Below are 11,281 nucleotides of genomic sequence, written 5' to 3' on the forward strand. Positions count from 1 at the left end.
AGGAGTTGAAGGTGCCTTCGCGACCTTCAGACAGAAGGCGCCTTCAAGGGATGAAGGTGCCTTCAACTAACCATGGAAGGCGCCTTTCAGCCCTATGAAGGACGCCTTCGACCAGAATTTTAGTTGTTACCAAAGGATAAAGTTCTATCCTTTGGCACTTCGCTGGAGGCACCTTCCAGCTCCGGATAAACTTTTCCCGGGGCTATAAAATGCTTGGACCTAGGAAATAGGTATTAACTCCCTTTTTCATTTCCTAGCAATTGTTTGAGCATTCAACAATTGTAAAAGGCTTCTCCGCCTACACGAAAGAGATCTTTTAGAGTTTTTTCATTATCCTTGGATTAACAGCCACCCAGGTTGTAACCAAGTAAATAGTATGCCTAGATTTTTTTGTTGTTATTTTAATTTATCATTATTGTTGCTTAAAATTAGAGTTGAAAGAATGGGAAAGGAGTTTTTCTTTTTGCAAGCAATTAACCTCCTCTTGACGGCCACCAAGGGTCCCAACACCATGTAAATCATCATGTTGTGGTTTGCTTATTCTTTCTTATTTAAAATTTTTTTTTCCCATGCATGCTAGGAGAAATTATTTTGTTAATCATAGTATGCCCATGCATAATTTTGATTTTAGATATCATGATAGAAATAAGGTTAATGTAAATCATAACCCTAAGGTACCTATACATGATAAACCTAGATATGTTAGATACTCATTACCTAAACAGAAAGAGGTAATGGAGAACCTAGGTAAATATCTCAAGACTGTGAGGCATATGCCTAGGAAGGTGGATAGGTCTAGGAATGTCCAATATGGATAAGCCAATTCTAGGGTGAGGAATCTAGAAAAGAAAAATCAAGTTTTGAAGGCAAAGCTTGATAAGTTGGAGAAAACCCTAGAGAGATTCAATGTTGGATCTAAATGGTTAGATGTGGTGTTGGGTAGCCAAAGATCCAACAATGATAGATTGGATTTGGGATACCGATCTAGACCCTCCAAGGCCAAAAAGAGATCACATGCTAAGATGGCACATGATAATGGCAAGGGAGGAGCAACCAAGGGTAAAGGAGAGTTATCCAAGGCTAATGAAAAGAAATATGCTAGGGTTGCATATGATTATGGCAAGGATGAGATGTCCAAGGTGCACTATTGTGGTTTGGCTATAGTGGAGAAAGCATCTAAGATAATGGCTAAGGTTAAAAGCTCTAGGGGGAGCTCAAAGAGTCAATTTGGGATCCATGATCAATAGATCTTAAGTGGATATTACTTGAGATTCTAGATGAGTCATGGAATGTGCCAAAAGATTTGGAGACAGACTTGAGTCTCAAACTTAGAGAATTGACACAATTGGGTTGAATTTCATACATAGAAATATGAAATTGGGTTCATATTGCATGATAATTGGTTTTAGATGTATAAATGTCATATAAACTAATACTAGGGATGCATTGTAATTTAGTATGGGCCAATACATTAAGAGAAAGTCAAAACTAGGACTTTAGGTCAAGGTTCAATTAAGCTATTTAGATAGTTTTAGATTTTGTGTCAATCTTGGGATCCGAGATTATATTTTTAAATATATTTTTCCCAAGTAAACATAGGTAAAACAAACTTCTTCATAAAATTTGAGAATTTTTTTATGTCTGTGAAATTTTTAATACATTTATGAAGTTGGGTCAGAAATACTGTTTGAGCAGAAAAAGGGTGTCAATCGATTGATGCAGTTATCAGTCAATTGGTAACACTGTTCATAGAACACAGAATGATTCTGTGGGATTGATTCGATGAGGGAAGCTGACTGGTACCTATGATAGTCAATTGATATAGTCTAAAAACTATTTTTTAGCATTGGGTTTGACCGAGATAACTGTATACATGTATAGATGTAAGATATCGCAAAATAAATAATAAATATTACTGGACGAAAAATCTTATTGGATTTCTTAGGAATTTTTAGAAATTTTCTGGGATTTAAACGGAGTCCGTATGACCCGTTTTGATGGGATGAATTCGGGGTACCGCGAAGCCTATTTGGGATACCCATTTAAATGGGAGTTGATTAAGGATTTAACTTAAGGTTAATTAACTTAAACCTAAGTTTTATTTTCTTTAAATTTTTCTCCCGATTCACTTCCTTCCCCGATCCCTTCTTCCCTGACTCCCCTCCCTCGCGATCCGATTTCATCGCCAGTCGTCGGGAAGCGACGCCGATCGCCGGCACAAGGCAGCCCTTGATCGTTGAGGAGGAAAGCTACCGCCCCGACCTCTCCCCTTTCTCTCTCCCTCGCCGCGAGTCTCTTTTCTCCCGAGCCCCGAGCCCCTTTCTCTCGATTTCTCCTCGTCGATCGTCGACCCACGAGACGTCGGAGCCAAGCTCGCAAGGTCTCCGATCACCTCTCCTCACCGGATCTTGAAGGTACTAAAGATGTCCAAGCCATCTCTGGAGGTGTGATCGCTTCCTCGGTTGGTCCTTTTCCCCGTCCAGGAGATCCGATTAGGGTTCAATGAGGGGCATAGATCCGCGTCGTCTCAAGCCAATTGAACTTCTCATTCATCCTCTTCAATTCGTTTGCTGGAGAGTGATCGGTTGCTCTTCATCAACCGGATTGGAGTAGGCGATGGCACCTGGAAAGGACCAAATCTAGGTAAGCTTCATCCGAAATTGGGTGATTTCAAAGACCTTACCTCTTTGTGATGTTCTTCTTGATCTGGACTCTAATAGATTCAAGGGTTTTGCTGTTTTGTGAGGTTGTTCTTGTTCTGGATTGGAGGAAGGCATCGGATCAAGGTATTGGTAGATTTCTCTCCTGCCGATCACTGCTTCTCCACTTCTTGAAGCTGTGGAGGTCACGGGTGAGGAGGCAAGGGACTATTGAGGTGAGTTTTGTATTATGAATTAGGGTTTAAGCAAATCATTTGCTGTATGGTTGGATTATGGATTTATTCTAGGGAGGATAGGTGTGTGTGTGTGCTTGTAGCTTATGGACAGGGGTCATGGGGTTGTGAGCTACTGGATTAGCTGCTTCATCTTAAGGTAAGTGTTTTTCTAGTGATGTACTACTAGTTTTCTTATTAGAGTGCTACTCTATTGGGTTTTCTAAGGGATTGTAGAATTGATTCTTGATGTTAGTAGATGACATGTAGATTAAACGATGGTGTTAAATGAATTAATTGATTTGAATTTGGGATTTGGTTGTGATAAGTTGATTTGTGATGGTTATTTGGTGAATGATTTATGTAAATGGATACATGATCATTATTTGTATGTGTTGGATTGATTGAGGTTTATATTGGGTTGAAATTTGTGGATATGATGATTGGTTGATGTGGATTATTATGTGATCATTCTTGAGATCATTGGATTGCTTTTTGGTTGGATTGTCTGATGTGGTGGTTTGGTTAGTTGTAGATGATGATGTTAGGTTGTTGTGGATTTAGGATGAGTTTGGATTAGTGAGTTTTGGATTGATTAATAGATTGTGGATTATGTTTGGATCTAGAAGGAGTTGAATTAAGGAATTAGGTAAGTTACTTGATTAGGGCTTTCCCTAATTAGATTGGGAGTTTATTTAGCTATTTGCTACCTATGTAATTAGCTAAATATATATTATGTGATCGCAGGACTTGGATTCGGGACGAGTGTCTCGACGTAGGATTATTTGCACGATCGGCGGATCAAGGCGGGTATTTCTTCCTTTGCCTCTATGTAGTTTTCTTGTACTTAGTGCATGGTTATTATTGGATGAATTAAGTTGCTTTATCTTTATCACGATCGGTTCTGTTTTTTCTGCGTGATACTTATGCTTGACCTTTGTGACGATCTATTTAATTCATATACGGTCTCCACTCTTGATATCTACTCTGTTGTGATTACACGTGTAGAGTATGTCTTGTAGGGATTGTCGGGTTGTTAGTATTACCGTCTGATTGGGTACGTAATGTGGATTGTATATAGCTTGGTATGTGTTTTGGGAGTCATCAGTTGACCCTACATTTGCATGTTGTATGTATACACGTGTTTGGTTATGTACTTTTGGAGGAGTTATGTTGATTGTATGTTTGTGTTTTATACACGTGTCTGAGTGTTTATTATTGGAGGATACGTGTTGATTGTATTTATGTATATGTGTCAGGGGATTATTGAGATTCTTAGTTGATTATACATGTGTAGTTGTATACATGTGTTGGGTGGGATGTGTGGATTTATCATGATGATTATACTCGTGTTGGAGGTATTTGTGAGGTTGGGGTTATTGCATGGATGATGATTATATATATATATCATGTTCATCATTCGTCGATGACCATTATCTCCCTTGTGGTGAGAGAGTCATTGGTTTGGTTTAGCGCCTCGACCGCTCATGGGTAGTGGTAGTTGGAGCGATTCTTCTTCAGTCTGTCGTGCCACGAGGTTTAGTGAGATCCCGTTGTGGCGATCGGGGACCACGATCTTATGTAGTTAGGCACTCTTGATCGCCTCGACCACTATATAGTGGGTTGGAGGGTAGTACAGTTGTCACGGACCAGGTCGTGGTGTCAGAGAGGTGGCGGGGTGACCGTGGGCGTCATCTGTGATTATTATTCTTCGTTTGATCGCGGTGCATCTGCGTTTGCATCGTACAGTAGATACTAGACGCTATGATTGTCGTTGTTGCGATTGAGATATGGTTGTTGCATTTGGTTTCCATACATGTCGTTTATTTTACATGTATATGCGATTGCATTTATATTTGCACGGTGTCACGGGTATATCCGTTGCGAGTCCGGTGAGTTCTTGATCTTTGTACCAGATTGGGTATGTATGTGTCGTTATGTTGGTTGTGGTTTATGCAGTTTATATATCAGGTTATTATATGGGTTATGTTTAGGTGCATTGATTATGATAGTATGATCATGTTCTTTATTCCTACACTGTATACTTGTGATCTCCATGTTTTATGTATAGACCATGCACTTTATTTCCCATTGAGTTACCTATACTCACCACCGCGTGTATATATTTATGTTTCGGTAGATGGTTGGAGTGTCGCTCGGAGTATTCTGTCTGGGTCCTACGTCACGTCCGAAGATCGTGATTGTTTTCTTTGTATATTCCTTTCTTATTTTTGGCGTTGTATTTGTGTATAGCCATGTGCTATCTTATGGTTTTGTGTTGTATTTGTTGTATAAAGCCTAGCCAGTGATGTGTTGATTGTGTTGTATTGGGCTTTAGTTTTCGTTTTCATTGTGTTGGTTTTAATCTGTAGTGTGTTTTATATATCTTCGTGGTTGTGATTGTTTCATTCCAGCCGTGTTTATTATAACTACGTGGTTGTGTATATAAATATTAATGTGGTGATGTATTTCTTGTAGTGATGCTTGATTATCGTCGGGGAGGTCTTCCGGATTTTGTCAGAGACTCCTTGGGCGTGACAATTTAATGTATCAGGCAGTCTGATACTGTTTGCTATGTGGTTTTGAGTTTATCGATACGATGTTTGGTATCGAGTAAATCTGATACTATTATTCGTGTTTTGGATTCGTGATTCGGTTTTCTTGATGTGACTTCGGGTTTTGGGACCAGGCAGGACCTCCGAGCCATGGGAGGTATGTTTGCGTATTGTTATCATACATTTTTGGTGTATGTATTGTTGCTCATATAGTTATGACATGTGTTTGTACTTTTGTTAGTACATACTGATTCGTGTGTTGGGTCGATCATGATCACGGTTGACTCTTGGAGATCAAAGATTCTGATCTCGAGTTTCCTCTGTCGTACTACTAGTCGGTTGAGAGTTAGAGTCTCATACTAGTCTTGGTTACTATTAGCTAGATGGTGGATGATATCTGTATACTATGTTGACTCAGTTAGTAGAGTCCGGTTTACTCCTGTTGATGATTGATTTACTTGGTTGACTTGAGTAGTTATGGTTTGGTGATTTACCCTTGTTGACTTGGGTAGTGGTGTATCGATTTACCTTAGTTAGTTTCATGATTGGATGATTAATTTACTCTTATTGGATCGGTTAGGAGATGATCGATTTATTTTGTTGGTCCGACTAGTAGGGGACTGACTTACTCTATTTTTAGAGATTCCTATCTTTGGGATGTTTCATACTTGGTTAGATATTTTGACTTGTACCGGTGTAGAAAGGACTGAATTGGCTGTATACCATTATCGGCTTAGCCAGTCTATAGGGGATCGATGTATCCTATTCCATGGGGACTTTGACTATGGACTGTCTGCACGATTGGATGACTTAGAAGGTACATTCGGATAGGATACCGCATGGTGTGGAAAGTGTAAAGCTACGTGCTTAACACTTTGAGATACAATCGTTACTAGGGTATAACTTGGAGAGTACTTTCGGACATATGATTTGTATTGACATGAGAAAGTTGAAGTTAGCTGCTTTACCTTTACGTGACCCGATACCACGTGAAGGAAGAAGCGAAGAATGTTTTGGAGATCGGTCATCACTTAGTGATTTCCTTGAGGTGTTTGGAGAGATAGTAGTTCTCTACTTCGTCGTTAGCATGATGGATTATAAGGCGATGATCAGTCGACTCGCCTAACGTTATTTCATGGGAGATCCTGACTCATGGAACTATTGGATATGATTAGATATCCTTGATGTACCTAGTGATCTACGACCTGTAAGGATACGGAGGTAGTGGTATTACCTAGGAGTTTCGATCATAACTAGGTATAATTTCAGATGATGATCTTCGAAGGGTAGAGCGTCGATTGACAGATATTTTGATCAGTTGTTTAGCTGTAGCATTCCTCTATCTTCGTGTTCATTGCTCGATACTGGAGGTTTCTGAGCCTCAGGGTGGAGCAATCACAGTATGATGGGGTACAAGACAATGGTTAGACGACTCAGCTAACATTGTCTCTATCAGGTGGCTTAAGACCTTGACCACGTGATCATTTTACCAGATCTTATAGTCTATATCTTATATAAGAGGGTTCGACCTTTTATCGATATTTGTCGAGGGACATTTATAGGAGGATTATGAGGGTTGTGGAGATACCTTCTTGATGGGTAGACTTTTAGTCAGCAGGTTGTATGACCCTTTGACTTTGGATTGACATTCTTTTACTGTGGATAGTTGATTATTAGAAAAGATGAGATGATGAGATTTGACAGAATTTATGGATACATTTAGTTTGTTAGTAGTGGAGGTTGAAGGTTGGATACTTTTCTTTGACTCTATCTTTGTTTATGAGACTATCTGATATGATTGATTTATATTGAGGATGATTTTTGATTAGTGGATATTTGACTTGATGATCAGGTGTGGTGATATGGTGTTTGATGTTGATAGTGATATGGAGTGATAGGTCTGTGATATTTATGGATTTGGTGATTTGTAGTTGGTGATTTGATCATAGGCTTGTTGTTGGGGATCCTACGGTTGAGTGCGCCTATGATACGTACATTATGGGTCATTGGTGTTACCATTTTAGGCATACTGTGCCCTAGACGTTTGATGGATTCGATGTACTTGGTATCATTAGGGAGTTTGGATCAGTTTTCATTGTCTTTATCGGCGATGTTGTGATCTATTCCCGATCCGAGGTGGATCACGTACACTAGCTTCACATAGTTCTAGAGATGTCTCGACGTGAACATCTATATGTGGAGTTAGTAGTACGTATTGTGATTGTCTTTTACGAGTTTTTGGGACACATTGTCTCTGGTAGAGGGATATCAGTGGATCCACAGGGGATAGAGGTTGTTATCGGTTAGGAGTAGTCATAGTCTATACCGGAGATTGATGGAGGATTTCTCTAGCATTGATATGTCGTTGACCGGATTGTCTAGGAAGAGTATGGAATTTTCCTGGATAGATGTTTATGAGATCAGTTTAGATAACTACACCGTCTTAGTTGTGCCTTCTAGTGTAGACGGTTTGTACTCTCACGGAGGTATCATACCAGGGTTTAGTGCGTTTCGATATAGCGTGAGCAGAGTAGTCTCGTGCCAGTAGTTAGAATTCTCGTGTAATGAGAATGAGATTCATTGATTTCCGTGAGAGATTATGTGTGTTCCCGAGCCACTTCTTATCCGGGAGGAGTTACTGCAGGAAACACCTAGATCTGGATTTGCGATACATTCGGGTGACATCTGATGTGTGGAGACATTGGAGCACTCTTATTGGTGGAACGATATGAAGAAAGACCTCGCGGATTCTATAGCTTGATGTTTATTATGTCAGCAAGTGGAGGCTGAACATCAGATGTTAGTAGGATTGTCTCTGTTGGTTTGGATACTAGAGTAGAGTTGGGAGCATGTTTTGACAGATTTTGTTGTGGAATTATCCAAGATATGGAGAGGATATGATGGTTCGGGTAATCATTGTTGGGCGACGACTTGCTCCCTGGCTATTGATTTGTAGGACAGATTCTTTTGGATTGAGTAGCAGGATTATACTCTAGAGGAATTACTGGACTGGATGATGTATCTCTGAGGGTTGTTTTGGATGGAGATCCGCGATTTCACATCTTGGTTTTGACTGTGATTACAGTAGACTTTGGATTAGGAGTTTCACTTTAGTATAGATTTTCATCTCAGACTGATGGATAGTTTGAGCGCTCTATACATGTGTTGGAGGATTTATTGATAGTGGATTTTGGATTTTAGAGGTGTTTGATTTATCCACGGTTGGCTAGATTGCAGAGTTGTCGCTAGTGACTGGAGGAGGATTATCATGTTTGAGATTGTAGGATAATGTTGGAGATTTGTTTATGATACTTGGATGAGTGACATATGAGTATGTTGATTGGTAGTTACCTTGGAGGAGGGTCCCTAAGTTGACCAGTAAATTTGGGGACCAAATTTTTATTAGTGGGGAGAATGTAAGATATCGCAAAATAAATAATAAATATTATTGGACGAAAAATCTTATTGGATTTTTTAGGATTTAAACGGAGTCCGTATGACTTGTTTTGAAAGGATGAATGTAACTGAGCCTATTTGGGATACCCATTTAAATGGGAGTTGATTAAGGATTTAACTTAAGGTTAATTAACTTAAACCTAAGTTTTATTTTCTTTAAATTTTTCTCCCGATTCACTTCCTTCCCCGATCCCTTCTTCCCTGACTCCCCTCCCTCGCGATCCGATTTCATCGCCAGTCGTCGGGAAGCGACGCCGATCGCCGGCACAAGGCAGCCCTTGATCGTTGAGGAGGAAAGCTACCGCCCCGACCTCTCCCCTTTCTCTCTCCCTCGCCGCGAGTCTCTTTTCTCCCGAGCCCCGAGCCCCTTTCTCTCGATTTCTCCTCGTCGATCGTCGACCCACGAGACGTCGGAGCCAAGCTCGCAAGGTCTCCGATCACCTCTCCTCACCGGATCTTGAAGGTACTAAAGATGTCCAAGCCATCTCTGGAGGTGTGATCGCTTCCTCGGTTGGTCCTTTTCCCCGTCCAGGAGATCCGATTAGGGTTCAATGAGGGGCATAGATCCGCGTCGTCTCAAGCCAATTGAACTTCTCATTCATCCTCTTCAATTCGTTTGTTGGAGAGTGATCGGTTGCTCTTCATCAACCGGATTGGAGTAGGCGATGGCACCTGGAAGGGACCAAATCTAGGTAAGCTTCATCCGAAATTGGGTGATTTCAAAGACCTTACCTCTTTGTGATGTTCTTCTTGATCTGGACTCTAATAGATTCAAGGGTTTTGCTGTTTTGTGAGGTTGTTCTTGTTCTGGATTGGAGGAAGGCATCGGATCAAGGTATTGGTAGATTTCTCTTCTGCCGATCACTGCTTCTCCACTTCTTGAAGCTGTGGAGGTCACGGGTGAGGAGGCAAGGGACTATTGAGGTGAGTTTTGTATTATGAATTAGGGTTTAAGCAAATCATTTGCTGTATGGTTGGATTATGGATTTATTCTAGGGAGGATAGGTGTGTGTGTGTGCTTGTAGCTTATGGACAGGGGTCATGGGGTTGTGAGCTACTGGATTAGCTGCTTCATCTTAAGGTAAGTGTTTTTCTAGTGATGTACTACTAGTTTTCTTATTAGAGTGCTACTCTATTGGGTTTTCTAAGGGATTGTAGAATTGATTCTTGATGTTAGTAGATGACACGTAGATTAAACGATGGTGTTAAATGAATTAATTGATTTGAATTTGGGATTTGGTTGTGATAAGTTGATTTGTGATGGTTATTTGGTGAATGATTTATGTAAATGGATACATGATCATTATTTGTATGTGTTGGATTGATTGAGGTTTATATTGGGTTGAAATTTGTGGATATGATGATTGGTTGATGTGGATTATTATGTGATCATTCTTGAGATCATTGGATTGCTTTTTGGTTGGATTGTCTGATGTGGTGGTTTGGTTAGTTGTAGATGATGATGTTAGGTTGTTGTGGATTTAGGATGAGTTTGGATTAGTGAGTTTTGGATTGATTAATAGATTGTGGATTATGTTTGGATCTAGAAGGAGTTGAATTAAGGAATTAGGTAAGTTACTTCGATTAGGGCTTTCCCTAATTAGATTGGGGAGTTTATTTAGCTATTTGCTACCTATGTAATTAGCTAAATATATATTATGTGATCGCAGGACTTGGATTCGGGACGAGTGTCTCGACGTGGGATTATTTGGCACGATCGACAGATCAAGGCGGGTATTTCTTCCTTTGCCTCTATGTAGTTTTTCTTGTACTTAGTGCATGGTTATTATTGGATGAATTAAGTTGCTTTATCTTATATCCCGATCGGTTCTGTTTTTCCTGCATGATACTTATACTTGACCTTTGTGACGATCTATTTAATTCATATACAGTCTCCACTCTTGATATCTACTCTGTTGTGATTACACGTGTAGAGTATGTCTTGTAGGGATTGTCGGGCGGTTAGTATTACCATGCTGATTGGGTACATAATGTGGATTGTATATAGCTTGGTATGTGTTTTGGGAGTCATCAGGTTGACCCTACATTTGCATGTTGTATGTATACACGTGTTTGGTTATGTACTTTTGGAGGAGTTATGTTGATTGTATGTTTGTGTTTTATACACGTGTCTGAGGTGTTTATTATTGGAGGATACATGTTGATTGTATTTACGATCTATGTATATGTGTCCAGGGGGATTATTGGAGATTCTTAGTTGATTATACATGTGTAGTTGTGTACATGTGTTGGGTGGGATGTGTGGATTTATCATGATGATTATACTCATATTGGAGGTATTTGTGAGGTTGGGGTTATTGCATGGATGATGATATATATATCATGTCATTCATGCTGACGACCATTATCTCCCTTGTGGTGAGAGAGTCATTGGTTG

General features: G+C 39.9%; 2 long non-coding RNA genes across 5 annotated transcripts; both read left to right on the plus strand.

Moving 5' to 3' along the window:
- Positions 1-2,013: 2,013 nt before the first annotated feature.
- Positions 2,014-3,640, plus strand: LOC121982183. 4 transcript variants are annotated; one of them, XR_006112065.1, is made up of 4 exons: positions 2,015-2,643; positions 2,747-2,875; positions 2,957-3,032; positions 3,620-3,638. It is a non-coding gene; the product is annotated as an uncharacterized LOC121982183 (long non-coding RNA). The 4 variants fall into 4 exon arrangements; XR_006112033.1 differs by having other exon boundaries at positions 2,014-2,643; positions 2,747-3,032; XR_006112028.1 differs by lacking the exon at positions 2,957-3,032 and having other exon boundaries at positions 2,017-2,643; positions 3,620-3,640.
- Positions 3,641-9,567: 5,927 nt separating this feature from the next.
- LOC121982308 lies at positions 9,568-10,611 on the plus strand. Its single transcript, XR_006112076.1, has 3 exons — positions 9,568-9,807; positions 9,889-9,964; positions 10,554-10,611. It is a non-coding gene; the product is annotated as an uncharacterized LOC121982308 (long non-coding RNA).
- The last annotated feature ends 670 nt before the right edge of the window (positions 10,612-11,281 follow it).

The sequence above is a fragment of the Zingiber officinale genome, chromosome 1B (genome assembly GCF_018446385.1).
Source record: "Zingiber officinale cultivar Zhangliang chromosome 1B, Zo_v1.1, whole genome shotgun sequence".
NCBI lineage: Eukaryota > Viridiplantae > Streptophyta > Magnoliopsida > Zingiberales > Zingiberaceae > Zingiber > Zingiber officinale.